At 36.6% G+C, this 20,384-nt stretch overlaps 1 protein-coding gene across 1 annotated transcript in view; it reads right to left on the bottom strand.

Moving 5' to 3' along the window:
- LOC101741552 (protein gooseberry-neuro) overlaps positions 1–20,384 on the bottom strand; it is a 169,847-nt gene that overhangs the window by 34,521 nt on the left and 114,942 nt on the right. The gene's annotated exons all lie outside the window — the stretch shown is intronic.

Raw genomic sequence — 20,384 nt, 5'->3', positions numbered from 1 at the left:
GATCAAGTTAATGAATGTTTTAATGAAAGGAATTTAATTTTGATTTGTGATTCTTTAGTGCACAAATGTATTATCTTCTAGAGGACAAGAGATGCTGTTACTAACAATTTGTTGCTTTGCTATGCCAATATTGTTATGCCAATTCAATAGCAGTGACGTACCAAAAGGCACAGAAGATAATTAAAACGACTTTTGCGGTTAAATAGCTTGTTTATCATTTTCTAAAATCTAAAAATCTATAGAAAAATCTAATATATAAAATTCTCGTGTCACAATGTTCGTTCCAATACTCCTCCGAAACCTCTTGACCGATTCTCATGAAAATTTTTATGCATATTCAATAAGCCTGAAAATCGGCTACTATCTATTTTTCATACCCCTAAGTGATTAGGGTTGTCCACCCCTAACATATTTTTTTTATTTGGACTTTTTTTTTGTTATAATGAGGTATTATGTGGTTGAGTGAGGTTTTGTTATTTTTATTATATATTCCCTCAACGTTCACAGCGCTACATGCATGCCTCTTTCACTCATTTACCACATCCTTACACACTTACAATAAATTAGTTTTTTTTCTACACTAGAAATTCCATACAAATCTTATATATGGCAAAACAATGTTTGCCGGGACAGCTAGTATATCTATAAAAATCTATAAATAGCGCGTTCCGAATCATTTTAGTTTTCGTTGTGTGTATTTTCGTTCTTTCCGTGTAGAATCTATCAAACATAACATATATATCTGCTTTCGATTTGCTATTTCTCTAAAAGTAAGGGTTGATTGACACCAGGTATTAAGTATAAGTACATGAGACGGCTGGTAATAGTATATCAGATAATGATTGTGAATTTTTGTCCAGTGGAAATAGAGCCGGCCATTAATGTAACACAGTTGTATTGCCTCTAAATATATCGTTGGATTTACTAATAAATACATTTTTATTGAAATGGCGTTTTATTTCTTTGTGTTTGTTCTTGATTGACTACGCAACAAAAACGCGATTTATTCTTATTTTAATGGTCTATTAGTGTGACCATTTTTTATCATCGTTCGATTATGCGATCTTTATCATCGTCTGATCGCGGCAATGACAATATCGCACACAATAGTCTCGCTTTCAAATATTATTTATATATACATACATATGTGAATTTGCCCTAATGTGTTCATTTGTTTGTGTACATAAACTGAGGGTGTGACCTATATCGATGAAAAAAAGGTATACTAAAACTTCAAGAGAATCATTAAAATGGTTAGCGAAATACATACAAATAAAAGTGATTAAAAATTACTTTTCGAGCATAATGTTTGCTCAACGTGAGAAGTCCTTCAAATCTCGTCGCTTCTAATTAAAATATGGTGGAATTAAAAGCTTTGTGGTGATTTGAGATTTGATTAATTTATTGCTCATTTATATTAAATAAATAACTACCTTAGTATTATTAAATTATCTCATTTTAAAAAAAACCGAACAAGAGTTGAAAGAGTTTCACTGTTTCATTTTCTGAGAAACGCGTAGTACTTACTTATTCACTTCCACGAAATGTGTTTGTATTTTGTAATTGAATTTTGTACAACAATAGCGAGTGTTACTGTTCAAACTAGTTCACTATTTTAATCTATATGTGAAACGTTGAATCCATCCAATATCAGATCGGTTACTCGGCTTTGCTACATCATTGGTGATCTAATCATGCATCAGTCGAGATTAAAACAGGCCGACCGGATTGCATCAAAGGCGGTATCACACTGATATTTTGACTGATTGATCTCTTCAAGAAAAAAGGCTGCATAGCTACCGAGATCGACAGTAGCCGAGAAAAAACAAATTAGTTGGCTAAACCTTTTCATAAAGCATTGTTATTATCACCACCTACCCCGTCTTATACGTTTTGACAAAATTGCGTTCGTGAGAGGAGAGAGTCAATTAACTTTTACGGTGTCGGCGTAAGGCTTAATATTGTATAAAGGTTGTTTTTTTAGCGGCACGTCCGAGAGTCGGCGTGCCGATAATCGCGGTTGTCGAAAAGGCGAAAATCATGCTGCGTTTGCGACCTTGCTTTCGATACAAAAAACGCGATTCATTTTTTGGGAAAAAGTTTTTCGGTGTCAGATGTAGCGGCTCGAGCTTTGATTGTCGAGATTCTCATATTTAGTTTTAATTGGTGGCTTTATCGAGTTTACATTTTACGGTCGGACTCGATGAGAGGTTAATAAGCGGCACTTTGAAAGGTATCTTCGTTTTTTAGAGTTCCGCGTTAATAAGTAATAGGAATATGACTGTGCCCGCGGTCTCGTGATTTTATTAGGGTCTCGTAATCAATTTGTAAATTAAAAAGGCTACATAAAGTTTATATTTTAATTAATAATTCGCTGGTCGTGTCGTTTTGCGATCAGGATATATATTTTGCATGGTTTGATTTTGTTTATAGGAAAATTTACACATTCATTGATTTAATTCGTCTATCATCTAAAAAGACATAAAATATAACATTTACGTGTTTCGCAGATGGAATGTCATAACAATTATTTACGGAACCGTTTATGGAAAATAAATGTAATGCACTGTGCCCAATTTTTTATTGTTTAGGCAATAGTCGATATTGATTTCGGGTCTTTGATTCCGAGGTATTATTGCTTGTTTTATTGGTACCTGGGAATATTGTAATTAACCATATCGGGCCTTTTTTCTCATCTTTCTGGATCCTTTCGTGTCTACGGACAATAATGTTCGAGACTCACCTTGAAAAGCGTACGCGCCGAAGATTGGTCTCATATTGTTCATAGAAGACGTAGTTCCTGTTGTGTAATCCATTTTATGTTTTAATTACTCCAATGATCTCTCACTGCACACAACAACTTGTCACGTTTTCGAAGTACGTATTTACAATCGACATTAAAGCTATTTTTAAAGTAAGGACGGATTTATTCACTTTGATCACTGGTATTTTTTTAATTTTCGTAAACGTCACAGTATTTCGTAGTAGGGATGTGACTCAAACAGAATTAAATAAAAACACTAAAAACAGATAATAGTTACGTACGAGCGACATAAGTGAATCAATTACAAAGTCGGTCGCTTCCATCCGATACATTATTTTCGGGGCCCTACTCTAACCGTTTACAACAAAAGCATTTTGCTCCACCTCTATACTCCCCTACCACTTTTTATTTACTGGTAATAATAGTAAATCACTGGGAGCCGTCATATATGTTAGTACGTCAAAGGGCGCACACAAGAAGGGTGTAAAAGTACATATTACTAATATTTCACTGTCGCCATAAAGTCAGTGATGGCTTCGTGTATAAAATAGTCGTTACTGAAAATGACTTCGCTCACATACAGATGTTCACACAGTTTTTTGAACTGAACAACTCAATATAAATGATGGAATGGAATATAAATGTATATGATGTTTGTATATGTAGAATCCGTGAGCTATTAAATTCAGTGTATAGAAATTGTTTTTAAAAAACTAAGCCGGGTGTTAGATATGATAAGCTTTATTGAGTAGATAGACAAATGCCACCGCTCACCTTGAAGTCTTCATTATTTATATATAACCGTTGTCCCATCTTTCAAACTGCACAACTGCCTCGCAACAGGGAGAAGGAAGAGGATAGTATCTACCTGTGCGGAGCGGACTTACAAAACGTCCTAACATACTTTGTTTTCGGCATATATTATGTTAGAAGTATACTCTAGTTGTTTTGGTTCGAAGAAATTCCTTTAAGTTTTACGTAACTTGATAGGACAGCGATGTTAACCAATGAAAATGAACTGAAATTATTACATGCGGCGAACGTGTAAAGGGGGAAATGTGCTACGGTTTACCTGCTATTGAGGGTGCTGCTAAAACATAAGGTCGAAATCTTAATTGGATTGGAATATAGATTGATATACGTTCGTTCCAAAAGTCCTTTCTCGTCTTCCTCCAGAATTCCTCGACTTCGTTATAGACTTGCAGCATTCGCTATCTTAATAGGTAGGGCATATCAATCGTCCAGCAGGGCTTAGTGCTATACATATGTTTGCCCCAAAATTATCATGCGTTCCGGTTCGCGTGGATCGAAGGGTAGGTCAGCGCTTCTTCTAGAGTCGTCCACTTCAAAGTACGCGCGTATCTCAATACCCGAACGTGAATACTAACGTTGTAGTAATTATGTACAACGATAATCGTTTAAAGACGAGAGATTAGTCGAGGTTTTTCAGTCTAAGTAGCACAAAAAACAAATAATTAAAAACTTACTTTTTTATTGCTTAGATGGGTGGACGAGCTCACGGCCCACCTAATGTTAAGTGGCTACCGGAGCCCATAGACATCTACAGTGTAAATGCTGCCATCCACCTTGAGTTCTAAGGTCTCAGTATAGTTACAACGGTTGCCCTGCCGTTCAAACCGAAACGCATTACTGCTTCACGGCAGAAATAGGCAGGGTGGTGGTACCTACCCGTGCGGACTCACAAGAGGTCCTACCACCAGTAATAAATACTAGGTCTATCCAAAAATTCGATACAATTAAACTTTATTTAATTAACTTACTAAGTCTTGCCTATCCCACATTAGGGACGTGCAGCTGCCTCACACGAACAATGTTATCGATAAAAAGCCGTCATGCAAATTATCGAGTATTGTATCGTTGTATTGTGTGCGTACGGCGCATGCGACTATCCTGCGTACGCGACCGAAACGCACGATTCGTTTCGCATTTCATTTTTTGGGGACTAGATGTGAAATATCCCCGAAGCCAGCTGTTTGTGACGTAGCAGCGTTCATGGTATTACGAATTAAGCTTGAAGAACGTAATTTTAATTAATTTTAAAGTTAATTAAAGGATAAGACGTGCGCTGCATTCGTGTTGTGCGATGCACCGGTGTTCGAATCTCAGGCAGGTACCAATTTTTCTAATGAAATACGTATTCAACAAATGTTCATGATTGACTTCCACGGTGAAGGAATAACATCGTGTAATAAAAATGAGACCCGCAAAATTATAATTTGCGTAATTAGGTACTGGTGGTAGGACCTCTTGTGAGTCCGCGCGGGCAGGTATCACCACCCTGCCTATTTCTGCCGTGAATCAGTAATGCGTTTTGGTTTGAAGGGCGGGACAGCCGTTGTAACTATACTTGAAACCTTAGAACTTATATCTCAAGGTGGGTGGCGCATTTAGGTTGTAAATATCTATGGGCTCCAGTGACCCTTTAACACCAGGTGGGCTGTGAAATCGTCCACCCATCTAAGCAATAAAAAAATTACAGGATAACAAGCTACTTCGAAAAGGACGGCGAAAATAATTGTCATGAGTCATTTTTATTATATTATGTTATGAAGATAAATATTTATAGAATATAAGTCAATTTAAATTTAACTTTTTAATGTTTTACCGATCGTTTCAAATTGAACAAAGCCTTATTCCTTTTTCCAAAAACGCAGTAAGGATGTTTTCTGAGTACCCACATTTTGGATTCTTAAACTAGTCAAGTCATGTTTGGTTATTACGACATTCCATTCACACTTCGGCCACAAAAACATTGAATGAGCATCACGATTTTGTTTTTTTTTTGTTGTAAAACGTATCTTTCACAAAACTACAGAGGCAACTTCTCTGACATGTTGTCATGTGTCAAAACAAAATCGAGTAGCGTCTTGGGATTCAAATGAGAACGCGAAAGCTTCGAATAATCGATTATTTAACAAATCTGAAGTGGATTTCTTTTACAATACACCTCACTAGACACTTGACTTTTTTGTATATAGTTTCGAAACATGCCATTGTCGTATCGCATTTCTTTAAGGTCGCTAGAGAACGCTACATCAAGATTTAACAATTTCGTAGTTTGATTGGAAGAAGCTAACGTGTCAAGTTTGAGGTGTATTTCTGTAAACGGGCATCGATAATTGTCCTTAGTCATAGGTTAGTTTACAGTATCTCTGTCATTCCCGTTTACCTTACGTTCTGGCGGCCTATAGCTTCGGGTTTGATATGGCAATAAAAATTTAAGGTTCATATCGCCACCAGCGCTATTTGACATCTTTTTCAAATCACTACTTTCACTAGTTATAAAAGTTTTAATTTTAAAAATCTTATGAGTACTGGTGATAGGACCTCTTATGAGTCCGCACGGGTAGGTACCCCCACCCCGCCTATTTCTACCGTGATGCAGCAATGCGTTTCGGCTTGAAGGGTGGGGTAGCCGTTGTAACTATACTGAGACCTTAGAACTTATGTCTCAAGGTGGGTGGCGCATTTGCGTTGTGGATGTCTATGGGCTCCAGTGACCACTTGGCACCAGGTGGGCTGTGAGCTCGTCCACCCATCTAAGCAATAAAAAAAACTTAATCATAATATACTTAACAAATACTAGTGACAAGTTTAAAGATTTTAAGTATACTGTGCGACTGCGTGCTTGCTACAAATAAAAGGCTATCGTTTCTATTGTAAGTTCGGTCCGAAGGCACGTTCAAGTATGTGTCCGAAGCAATAGCCTCTCAACAAACAGCCAGCCGTCATTGTTCTTGTTGAAAGTGACCACTTTCACCGGCTCACATGCAAATAGTCCGGCCCGCGGTCCTCGATAATGGTATTGTACTATTGCGGATGTCATTGTGCTTTTGACCGGACTAGACCGGAGAAATATAGACTAGATCGGCTTTCAGTAAATTAATTTATGTTCCGTTATTGTCAATTTATCCATTGTATTTTAATGAAATGTTCCGGTAATTACGTAATTTAATTGTAACATTTATCAAAATGATATTATTTCTCACAGGTAATTAACGACAGCTTTTTTTTTTATTAGTTTACAAATGTAAAGAATGCTCGTAATAAAAAACAAAGCTAAAAACCTGTTATGATCGCGCGTTGACTGTTGTAGTGTAAGCGTTTGAGAAAACAAGTCGTATGTGTCAAACCTAGAGCGTTTTAGACAAAGATCTATAATGCTAGAAGTGTTTTATAAATTTATTGGAGATGTGTCTTTTATTTCTCAGCAATTTACATTATGGAAACCTCTGCTCATCGAATTATTTTAATATGAATTTTGCACAAATCGTGCTTGAAAAGATTAACTAATTTGAAATAAATCATTTTTAAACATTAATGCAAGGCAATTAATTCAACTAGGAAGCTTAGTATGACGTCGATAAAAACATGTAACAATAAAAGTTCACGACAACATCTTTGTTTAATTATCGCTCATATAAAACGCATTTTTACGAGTTTGAGCAAATTAAGAATTTGTTTTGGCATTTTTTTTTGTTTTCAAACACAGAACGCGTGAATCGAATTCGTGTCGCTTCCATGAATAGTTTGTATTCCGTGTCCATCACATTAGCTTATTCAATTCGTATGGAGTGTTTTGGATTTTCCTCGTTTGTTATTATGAATATTGTGAACAGAAGGCTTAAATTTTAAATTTCTGATTTTTAAAGGTAATTTCTGAATTATAGGTTTTTTTGAATTGTAATCTTAAGTAGACCTTTACTTGATTGTAACTAATAATTGTAGCTTATGGACATCAACGATGCTAGGACGGCCATTAAAAAACACCATTGGGAATTTGACCTCATATCTATCAAGGTGGGTGTGAATGTTCACCGATTGTTCGGGCTGTGGTAACTTCTTCACACCAGTTATGTAGGATGTACAGGTTTGTCAATACGTCGTTTCGGATCCTCCCGATACACTAACGGTACTTTTAGGTACCTCAAGCACCGGTCATCGTTCTCGACGTTCGACGAGTAAATTAACCCATAGACACAGCCCACTGAGTTTCTCCCGGATCTTCTCAGCGGGTCACGTTTCCGATCCGGTGGTAGATCCTGCGAAGCACGGCTCTTGCTAGGGTTCATGTTAATAAGGTCGTCAGGTTTGAGCCCTGTGAGCTCACCTACTAGTCAAGGTAACGCTCAAATAGCCTCTCAAAGCTATCAACTTAGATAGGAAAAAAAATAGGTTTGTCACTTTTCTAGGTCGTTTTTCGAGTGTGATTGCCGTTTCATCGAATTTACAATCACAACAGGCTTCAAAATTTATTTTAATGTTGGTTTACGTTACCATTCGATATTTACAGGACGAATTTTATATTTTTTAATATTCGAGCATACTGTTCATTGCTTGCTTGTGTATAGTGGTTATAGACATTAATTCGTTGGCACACATGTCTACAGGGCGGTCTAATGCCGCCCTCACATGAACTATTACGGTTTTTCGTAACGGCTCATTACAGAACTTTTATAGTGACAGAGAAAAATTTTACATATATGTAACACACGGCTACGTTTTATTTGTATTTGTTTTTCACAGGGCGGTTCCCCTTTGACACGGCGCGTTAAAACCAGAACAGTATTTCGATTTAATGTACCTACATATTTCGCGGGAATAGTTTTTTGGGTGCCGCTAGCTTGTTTCATTTTATAGCTTTTTAAATTTATGAAAGGATTAGTTGTGTTAAATTTACACGGGGAAATGTTTACTTTTTAGCTGATGATTTAATAAAATTTTTTTAAAAGTGGTTTAAATTTAGTTTCTTATTATTTTCGGTATTTACACTGATATTGTACCTAGTCAGGTCATAAATTCTGTCACATGTTTAATGTAAAATAATTGAAACAAGTTTATTCATTATGTAACCATTCATATACCAAAATGAACTTAACAAAACAGATTCTTATGACACTAAAGTTTATTCAAAATGACCTCCGTGATTTTGAATACAGGCCTTCAATCTGCGCGGCCAGTCGTCTATCGCAGCACGAACGAGCTCCATGTCAATATCGGCGACTGCCTTAATTAAGGATGTCTTGAGTGACTCCAAATTGGGATGAGGCTTTGAGCACGCCTTTTCCTCCAAGTGTTGCCATATCTTGTAATCTAACGGATTCAAATCTGGACTGGAGGAGGGCCAGTCTTCGTGCCGGATGAAGTCGATTTCACGCGCCGCCAGCCAGTCTTGTGTGCTCTTCGCTCTATGAGCTGGCGCCGAATCTTGTTGGAATACCCAGTGCCTGTTATTGAACATGGTATGAGAAACAGGTTCCACAAGGTTCGTCAGGACTGTATTTTGATACACAACTGCATTCGTTTTTACACCTTTCTCACAAAAATGTACCTCTGTTAAGCCCCAATAAGAAACTCCCAACCATACCATGAGCGAGGATGGAAAATGACCTCGTTGGACAGGCGGAATACGGTTGCTCGCTTCTACACTACTGTGTGCGTACACCTTATCATTTTGTTTGTTGTAGCTCTCTTCTACGGTAAAAAATTTTTCATCCGAAAAATGAATTTCCCGATATTTTTTTCCCGCGTACAGCTTCAACAAAGCGCGGCATCTCTTCAGTCTCAGGTCCATTAGACGAGTATTCAAACGATGTCCTGTTTTTCTTCGATATGCCCAAAGCCCTAAGTCTTCATTTAACACCCTTTTCACCGTGGTTCTGCTTAACCCCATCTGAAGGGCCAACAGTTTCTGCTTACGTTTGGGATTTCTTTGAATTCGCGCCTTCACAGCTTTTATCACTGCTGGAGTCCTAACAGACCGAGGGCGACCACTTCTTGACCTGTCATCTACACTAGAGTCTTCATTGTATCGTTTGATGGTACGATAAACGAATCTTTTGGTTATATTCAAATTTTTCAGTATGTTAAAAATTTGAATTGGCGCGTAACCGCAACGATGCAACGCAATAACTGCAACACGGTCTTCTTTAAGCGTCCACTCCATATTTAAAAATGAGTAAAATTTTAAAAGTATACATTTTTATTTTCGTGAACAATTCGAAATTCAAATTCAATAAACTTTTTTGTGGCCAGCATTCTAAAAGAAAAGTTTTTACTGTGTGACAATACTTATGACCTGACTAGTTATATTTAGGTTCTTTTAATCTGTTAGAGATCATATGCTTTTAATGAAGGAAATAGTTGAAGTGATGAGAGATGTACCCATTTCTAATTAAACGGATACCCGCTATATTCATTATAAAAAAGGAAATCCAAGTCTTAGCTAGATTAAAACAATTCTATTCTTTTTCTATGCCAATCAGAGCAAATGTAATTTCCACGTGTAATTAGCAAAATATTTGTGTATCTACATGTCGCCATTACACTATTCATCATAGGGGTAGAAATCATTCTCGTCATTAGCATCATCATCATCATCATAATCAGCCCACAGCCGTCCACTGCTGGACATAGGCCTCTCCCAATCCACACCACTGAGCCCGGTCTTCGGTTCTCCTCATCTACCTCTTGCTGGCCACCGTTCTGAGGTTATAGCACCGTCTGGCCATCGTTCACTTCTTAGAAACATTGCGTTTGGTTATAATACCATTTTTAAGCTTACTTTTGCTACGCACCAATGTGGACGAAGTCACCTCAGCAGTGACTCCTGAGCGCCATTCATGTTCTTCTTCAAACTTTATTTGACAAGATTTTTTTACTTTTTTTATTGCCCTTGTAGGCATAACGAGTATATATCCCACCGGATGGTGGGTACAGTAGAATGGATTCGAGCAGAGAGAGATAGCGGGACATCGCGAGACGTATCAAGTCTGCATGACGCCCAACGATCACGATTACTCTGTATAGAGTGACACGATTGAGAAGAAGAAGAAAAAGAAGATATGCTCATTTGCATTCAAAAAGTATACGAACCTAAGTTGGATAATCACATTGGTTGAGAAAGATATTCTTTAATTATTGGACAACTACACATCCCTAATTCAATATAAAGATATTTCAATCAAATAGACCTTCACATGCGCTTATGGATTGTAATGACTTTACCACAACACTATAATTATGTCGTTTGTGTATAGTTAAATTTCATCGTCTCAAATATGATAAACAGTGATACCTCTGCCTCAAATATAATAAAAATTGCCACCTCTTTTTTGCGAAAACAATAACCTCGTTCACTGCATGACCCATTTTTTGGAGTTGCAATAAGATTAGTCATCGTTTTCTTCCAAATAATTTCTTTCAGTTTTGATATAAATCGATTTAAGATATTGTAAACAAAGTTGTATCCGATCGTTCACAAAACAAACATCTTAATGACAACACACACGATTAAAAAAACATCAAGAAACATTGATACAGTTTTAATTTATAGTCCGGAACAAAAACGGTGTTACAAATACGACTAATTACCGGACGTGTCCGAGGACCTGTGACATTTGGTATAGATAATGACATTTGACTCTACGTTAATTCTAAATTTAAGACGGCATTTTTAAAGTCGGGTCTTAATTGATGGTTATGGGAAAAGGGTGGTTCAGACTTGAAGCTCTTAATATGTATTAGAATATTTGTATCTACGAAATGAATGAAATTAGAATAATTAATATAATAACCGACTTCCATTTTGTACCACAAAATATAGGTATGGGTTCTATAGTCGTCCACAATACGCAGCTGTTAACAGACTTTTACTCAAAATTTAAAAAAAAACAATGTTAGTTCGGTGTTTAAAATTGTGGTAACTGAAAAACAATGTACTACAACAACAATAAAAACAAATCTATATATTAATACGTGAAGCAAAAACTTTGTATTCCTTTTTACGAAAATTGCGCGGACGGAGGAGTATGAAATTTTCCACACGTATAGAGAATATAGAGAAGAAGTGCATAATGCTAATATTTTTTTTTTAATAATGCATAAAAGATACATTAAATCAATAAAGAAAACATTACACACACTACATACCATGTATTTGAAGCACACCACACGCATGCATACTATTTATTGTCCAAATTTTGTTCTTGACGTCTGTGGTCAAAATGAGAATAGATTAAATTATATTGTTTGTCTTTATTAATATTTTTTTATAGAGTAGCCTTGGCGAAATTTGTGATTATAGAAGTATAAAATACAATCATAATAGTGTACAAACTTACAATTCCAATTAATTATAGTCGAATTTCGACTACTGCGGGAGCTCTAGTTATCATAAATTACTAAGGCTTATTATTACTTATACTAAATTACTAAGATAATTGAGGCTTCGATCGATGTCCGGTGGCACTAAAACTTTGCTGTCTATGTTCCGAAAATCTTTTAGCAGCAGGTGAGATGGGCAGTCCATAAGACAGTTTATAAAAAGAGAATTTATCTTCAGATCGCTTCTTATTACGCTTGAATTCGACGTTTACACACGTGGCGATCGGTTGCACATATTCCTTTTTTAAAACCCACACTTACTGAAATTGTTTATGTATGTATGTGGAACAAAAAAACGTCATATTTACGATTTTATGATTTTATTTGGCCGTTGGCTTGTTGGCACAACAAAGCGATGTGCTGTTTTTGTTAAACACTGCGTTCATAACTTAACTAACTAAAAAAAAGTGCAAACCTAGAAAAACGTATTTGCACAATCAATTTAAGAGCATCCAGTACGAGGTCATGTTTTCACGATTATATTTAAAAAAATATATATTCTGAGCTACCCAATGAGAAGATCCGGCGAGAAAATCAGTGGACTGTGTCTATGGGTTAATTTACTCGTCGAGCCTTTCGTCGCAAGCGTTCGGCGAGGACGGTGACCGGTGCTTGAGGTACCTAAAAGCACTCTTAATGGATCAAGAGGATCCATAATGACGTGTTTAGGGCGACGAGGAGGTTGATTTCAAATTAATTTTATAAAAGCTGTCCCATCTTGTAAGCCACCTTTAAGCTTGTTGTTATAATAGATGAGGTATAAAATTAGCGGTTATTAGAATACTTTTTTTAATTTTCCATAAACAATCCAAGTTTATTTCAGTTGTAAAATGTAAACAAACATAAAAGTGCTTTGTTTATGTACATAACGTGACTAACTCTCCAATTATTATTAAATGTTTTGTGGTTTGATTTAAAAGAGTATCTACTCCTTGGTTTCATTACGTCACTAATTGCGTTCAATCTCATATTTCATTTAAGATATTTTTTTATAAAGTCATTACAGTCAATGGATTGTTCGAGTAATATTGTTCTGTGTCTACGCGAAAATTATGATTGAATTATGCCTTCGGTTATTGGTTATCTTATTTTTAGTATTCGTATATTTTTTTTTTGACTTAACATATTTTTTCAATAAACAAAAGCAGCTATTTGTTTTTATGCCAAATTATGAGGTACAATAACAAGGAAGTACTTCAGTTATAATCGCATCTAATTTATGCAAACGATCTGTTTTTTATTGGTTATTAAAATATTCGTTTTTATAAGTTCTATGAAATCGACTAGTATGTGCCTAAATAAAGTCGTTTATTGGTGGTAGGACCTCTTTTGAGTCCGCGCCGGTAGGTATTTCTGCCGTGAAGCAGTAATGCGTTTCGGTTTGAAGGGTGGGGCAGCCGTTGTAACTATACTTGAGACCTAAGGACCTATATCTCAAGGTGGGTGGCGCATTTACTTTGTAGATGTCTATGGACTCCCGTAACCACTTAACACCAGGTGGGCTGTGAGCTCGTCCAACCATCTAAGCAATAAAAAAAAAAAAAATAATGATTAAGATTTTGTTAAGCGCATGTCTTTTAACATCATCGAAAGCTTAGTATCTGCTCTCGAATATAAAAATACGAAAGTTACCAGACGAAAAAGGAACGATCAAGACACGAATTTGTCAATGGTTAGTAACGGTGCAGAAATAAAGCCAACAAACAGCCGTCGTGTGCGGCCCATCAAAGCAGTTCCAGCGGCGTCTTTGCTCTCCAATGGGGCCTGAAGCGTCCTGCGCCGATTTCAGTGGGTTTCACGCCTTTTTTTTTGTAACTCGTGTGTCGTATGAAGATATTAAATAGCGCGTGAAGTGTCAACTGCGGAGTTAATTGCTACGGCAAGTGAACGAGATTATTCGTAGATTTTGCATTCATTCTTTCCTTTTCGAACCTGAGCGTGTTTTGAACTAAACTAAACATAAAATCGAATAGTTTCCGCGGAACAAAAATTGTGTCAGCTTTTCTGGATTTTTTGGAAAACTAACGATTTTTTTGGGTATTTAAACACTGTTTTAAACGTAGATAATTGTGAATCTCAGCGAAATATAATATAATCTCGAAGTTCAATTAATGAATGGTTTATGAAAATAAATTCGAAATATAGGTTTACTTTCAGCTATTTACGGAAATATTATTCTGGAAGCTAATTGACAAATGTACAGTTTCCCTTTGCTGAACTCATTGAAGTTACGGCACATAATTGCAACTTTGACGGTTACTGTTCTTAAATTTTAATTAAAACACTGGTCTCAAGGTTGCAACGTTAATGATTTGACGATTTCTGTTTATTTCGTCATTGTATTGTTTCCCATTTAATTTGTCAAGGGTCATTTACATTTGCATAATATCGTTACTTTCAGGAAAAAAAAAAGAAAAAATAATAATAATTGTAATAGCAATATGTGGCGAGGTTATATGAGTTTTATAGAGATTAATTCAGTGACTCCGCTCAGGTTAATATATGAGTGGGTTGAGTCATTCTGTGCATCAATTATAATGAGCAACCTCTGAGTGTTTATTCGAATTTCTAATATCGTAGTAGAGGTTGCCGTCTCATACAGAAGAACTGGGAGGTTTTCGAACCTTTTTGTCCGGCTTTAACATAGTATTTTCTTCTGCGAGTGTAAAACCTCCACAATGCAATTACTCTAGAAGGCATTAACCGACCCTGGGTGTTGTTGGGTTCAAGTCAGATTATGTTGGCGATAAATACCCGATATCAAACAAGCGTAAGCATACAATTTTGTAAGGTAAGCACGACGACCCTAAGCCTTAGCGTGAGTCTTCACTGCTCCTAAAGCGTTGTTGTTAATATAATTATTAGGAGAATATTTGTTGTATACTTGACCATCATTCGTTTTCAATTTTTGATCAACGATCTTCGCACAAAGTTTCTCGCCGGATCTTCTCAGTGGGTCGCGTTTCCGATCCGGTGGTAGATCCGGTCTGCGAAGAACTGCTCTTGCTATGGTCAGTGTTAGCAACACTCCCGGTTTGAGCTCCGTGAGCTCACCTACTAGTTCGGTGAATCTAGAATAGCCCCTCGAGGTTACTAGAATAGGTAGGAGAAAAAGGGAATGGAAATTTGAGTTTCGCGGATACAATTCAGAAAGGAATTATAATGAGAAAATTTATATACATTCAAACATTTCCCCTAAAGTTTCTGTAGTTATACCGCATTGTAAAAGAGGGTTTACTGTAATTGCGAAACTTCGACCTTGCACTGAGGTGAATACTGACTGTGCCTACAAACGCGCTCACTTAATTACGAACAAGCCATGACCATAATTAAAGTTTTTTAATTAAACTCGTACTGCCTTTTGCCCAATTGAAGTATTGAGAAATATAATTATTTGTATCTAGGTAAGAGCGAATTTGAACCGATAATTAATTAACGCTGTTAACGAATTACTAAGTATTTAATTTTTTGGTAAGGTAATTTGAAACACGGTCTTTTTTGTAGTTTTTTTTATTATTCATTATTGAAGTATACTCACAAACAATTATGAATATTCTGATCTCTTAGGGCTCAACCTTTACTAATATTTGACAATACAAATATTATTAAATTTATCTTGTTATCAGCCCACAGACGTCCAATGTAGGCAGCGGCTTGGCTTTGCCCCTGGCATTGCTGAAGTCCATGGGCGACGGTAATCACTCACCATTAGTTGGGCCGTATGCTCGTCTGCCTACAAGGGCAATAAAAAAAAACCTAGGTCTCCCCTAACCATCGCCACAAAGACCGGTCCTGCACTGGTTGCATCCAGTGGATCCGCTTTTTTTCTTTTTTTTCCTACCTAAGCTGATAGGCTGAGCCTTGAGAGGCTTTTTCAGCGTAACCTTAACTAGTAGGTGAGCTCACGGGGCTCAAACCTGACGACGTTGCTAACACGAACCCTAGCAAGAGCCGTGCTTCGCAGAATCTACCACCGGATCGAAAACGCGATCAACTGAGAAGATCCGGCGAGAAACTCAGTGGGCTGTGTCTGTGGGTTAATTTACTCATCGAGCCCGTCGTCGCAAGCGACGGCTTCGACGAGAACGATGACCAGACGGATCCCCGAGAACCTCAATAGATCGTCGGTCCATCTTGTGAGAGGCTACGTCATCCGGTACGTGGTCGCCACTCAAGAACTTTCTGGCCCCAACGGCCATCCGTTCTACGAGCAATGTGTCCTGCCCACTGCATATATAAGTAATCTATATTGACATTAATCTTCATGAAGTTTTAGTTGGTAGTAGACGAAGGTAACAGATAAAGTTGTCGTGGTCTAACCGGACAAGATGTACCCTATGTACTCGTATCGAGTAATGTTACTATGCCGGGGCTTAAATCTTCGTGGCTGGTACTATTTTTTGTGTGAAAATTCGTACGAATTTATACCTATAACGGACCGGATAGGACCTCTTGTTTACTGGTGGTAGGACCTCTTGTGAGTCCGCACGGGTAGGTACCACCGCCCCGCCTATTTCTGCCGTGAAGCAATAATGCGTTTCGGTTTGAAGGGTGGGGCAGCCGTTGTAACTATACTGAGATCTTAGAACTTATATCTCAAGGTGTGTGGCGCATTTACGCTGTAGATGTCTATGGGCTCCAGTAACCACTTAACACCAGGTGGGCTGTGAGCTCGTCCACACATCTAAGCAATAAAAAAAAAAACCTATGTCGAAAATTTGGTGTAATCAATATTTATTCTATAAAATTCACAAATTTTGCCCCTAGTCGCCAGTCGTTTCAGTATTAAGGTTGCGACAGTCTTAGGATTTCGGCGTTATACGCCAAGGTAGCTGGCTGGATTCACATAACATCAGGTGCCATGACATATGACCATATGTCCAACTATGACAATAAAAAAAATCCCTACTCTGGTATCGCTTTTATTTTGCAAAAACCAATATAAATCATATAGGTAATCACCACCAGCATGAAAACTTTAAAGGAAATAAAACGCATAACAACTTGGTAACCATGGTATTATTATTAAGCACGTTAACCGAAATAGGATCTACAAGATTATATTCATAGCTACGCGTAATTGTCAATGGTCTGTGCTCTACAGATTATTGCCCAATATATGTATTTAGTATCCACATATTCCTTTCCTCAATAGATTTTTGTAGATAACTTCGGTAATAGCATCCAGGCGCGTTTTGAATATTCTCCAAGTACCTACTTCTTAGATTTAATGGAAATTTATTAATTTTAAAAATCCAATTCACATTTTCATATTAAATTTTGTAAATAAAAACACCCGCTTTTTTCGTAACAAATTAAGAATTCATCGCCATAATTAGGCAAAGCTACAACGATGAATCTTAAATATTATTTACGGGGGAACATTTCAGGTATCCAAATATTTATTACAGTTATGGATTCACACTTAATACCGATAGTCGTAAATTAGCAGGTCAGGACTTTTGCTCTCGTTATTAAAATAAATGGTATAATAACGGGCTGGAGAAAAGCTGAATCAACTTGGTTAGCGTAATGGGAAACTCTCCGAGATATCTAAATGAGATCGGATGAATCTTTTGTAATTTAAGCTCTCGTTAAAATGACGCGCTTATTAGACATATTATATATGAATATATATCTACCTTTTACTAAATAATCTATACAAATATTATAAAGCTGAAGAGTTTGTTTGTTTGAACGTGCTGCAAAGTTTGTTTGTTTGAACGTGCAGGAACTGCTGGTCCGATTTGAAAAATTCTTTCAGTGTTAGATAGCCCATTTATTGAGGAAAGTTAAAGGCTATATAACATCACGCTAAAACCAATATAAGCGGAGTACCAATAAAGAATGTTTCAAAATCGGGGTTTTTTTCCCTTTTGAGAGCTTCCGCTGTGTGCGCTGCAGAAACGATTAAAGTTTCGCTAAAATAATGTATGAGAGAATTGTTCCCCTTCAAAAGATCTAAAAAAAGTCTGCAACATCATATGTAGGTATAGGTATATGTTAAAGTTGGCTCACTATAACGTTTTTTATGCTAACCAAATTTGTTCTAAAATAAAGCATTATTTATGAACTATTCCACGCGGACGAAGTCGCGGGCAAAAGCTAGTATTTAATAAGAATTGAAAAAAATATTATACTGGTGGTAGGACCTCTTGTGAGTCCGCACGGGTAGGTACCACCGCCCTGCCTATTTCTGCCGTGAAGCAGTAATGCGTTTCGGTTTGAAGGGCTGGGCAGCCGTTGTAACTATACTGAGACGTTAGAACTTATATCTCAAGGTGGGTGGCGCATTTACGTTGTAGATGTCTATGGGCTCCAGTAACCACTTGACACCAGGTGGGCTGTGAGCTCGTGCACCCATCTAAGCAATAAAAAATAATAATAATAATAGCAATAACATGTTTTAATAACAACATTGCAATGTGAATCTCTTTAGATTGGAAGGAAGGGCCGTATTAAGTACCCTTAGCTATTTGGCGTCAAGCAGACTGACGTCTGAATTCAAGCGGTCTCTTATAAATATGTATAGCCTTAACATCCACCAAATGGATAAGGTAAGCTGCGATATTTTGCATTATATTAATATTGTAACTAGCTCTTGAAAATTCCGCTCGTTATTATCTTTTCCACGTAATCGGATCGGCTATTTCAGTAGGCCGCGGTTAATTCTATCAAGCTTTAAAATGAATATGATATTTATGTACCTATATATTCCTGTGCTTTTTGTCTCATTAGTTCAAGATCGTAGATAGAATCATTTAAAAGTAGGTAGAGCATAATTTATTTTTCCAGCTTGTACTATATATAATCACAAATATTGCATATATGTATATGGCATTTGCGGCCATCGCATTAAGCATTTTTGTGTAATGAAATAGTTTTATTTATTAAGTGCATTTGTAGACTAAGGCTTAAATGAAAAAATGAAAATACAAAAGACTACAATGGTTGTACAATGTCTGAAATATTTATGTTATACAATTTTTGTAGTTATATATTAATATAATATTTTGTGTCCATTACCGGTAGATTTGCCGAAAGAAATAAAAAAAAAGATAAAATGAGCGTTTTTGCAAAAAGTATTTTGTTTAAATAAATTTTTAGTTATTAATAGGTTGCTTTATATTTTAAAATAGAACTTTTTTTTACAATTCTACAATTGAATTGGGAAATCATAGTTCTAAGCCAAATTTGGTAAAACTCTGTTTAGGTAGTTGTTTATTTAAATGAATGAGGGTGCAAATACATTTAAGAATTTGTAATTGGCTTTCTTATGTTCTTGGTGTTATGGAATACCTACATATGTATGTATTTTTAAAGGCGTTACTAGGTGAACGAACTCACGTTCCATCTGATGTACAGTGGTTACCGGAGGCCATGGACACATTGGGAATGCTATCACCCACTCTGAGGCACGATTCTGAAGTTTCAACTGTTTTGTGTGACATTGGTAAGCTCCCACTTTTGAAATTGGAACGCTTTGAAATTAGCGTTGCTACTTGCTCCGGGGCGAAAATGGCATCGTGGTACCTACCCGTGAGGGCTTACAATATCTAAAACTGGAAATGCTAGTGGGCGCGATTTCAGTACGTCTTGTAATACTCAGAGACTAAATACTCCTGATTCTTTTTACGAGAAGAGATGAGGTGTTGCTATTATAAGTCACAAAGCCAAAATGCATTGAATATGGATTATGTAGGTATCCCAAAGGTATACCTGCCCTATAAGTGACATTGCGTTTTCGACATACTTTATTTGATTAAATTAATCCGATAAACTTTGACAGGAACTTAGTACTTTGATCTTTATGGCTGAACACGTATTCATTATAAAATGTATAATAATATAATTGTTAGAATTCAAATTTATTTGTTTTTCTTGTAAATCTGTACTATTTTGTGTAGGTACCTACTAATAAAAGTTTGTGTATTTGTATCTAATGTTGATCATATTGATATTCGTATTCGAGATTTATTACGTATCTAAATAACTGGTACATAATTTAGAAAAAAAGAAAAAAAAAACATTTTTTTCTTCTAATAGGCATTCACTTATTCCTTTGGGGTTGATCTGGAAGGGAACGCTTTTAAACCACTCAGGGGCCAAGGCAGCTACGCCGATCGCGTTTCTATGAGATATATATATTTTGGACTGCAACAAACTATAACTCTTTAATAATCTTTTGTAATAAATAATCAATAACAGTGTCCATAGTGAGCCATAATGAAACATTTTTATGACGCTGAAAAATAGTAGAGCATTCAAAACGAAATGTATGCTGTGCACGAACACAGATCGGCATTGCAATTAACACACACACAAATGTAACATTTCAAATTCTTGGTGTGCTCACAAACCCCGCCCCGAACGAAAATTGTCCAATCGGGGTTCGTTGCAGGCATAGATCGTTGTGGCCACACGCCTCATGTTT

The sequence above is a fragment of the Bombyx mori genome, chromosome 3, assembly GCF_030269925.1.
Source record: "Bombyx mori chromosome 3, ASM3026992v2".
NCBI classification, from domain to species: domain Eukaryota; kingdom Metazoa; phylum Arthropoda; class Insecta; order Lepidoptera; family Bombycidae; genus Bombyx; species Bombyx mori.
The sequence above is the reverse complement of the archived record's forward strand: the minus strand, read 5'-3'. Positions and strand labels throughout refer to the sequence as shown.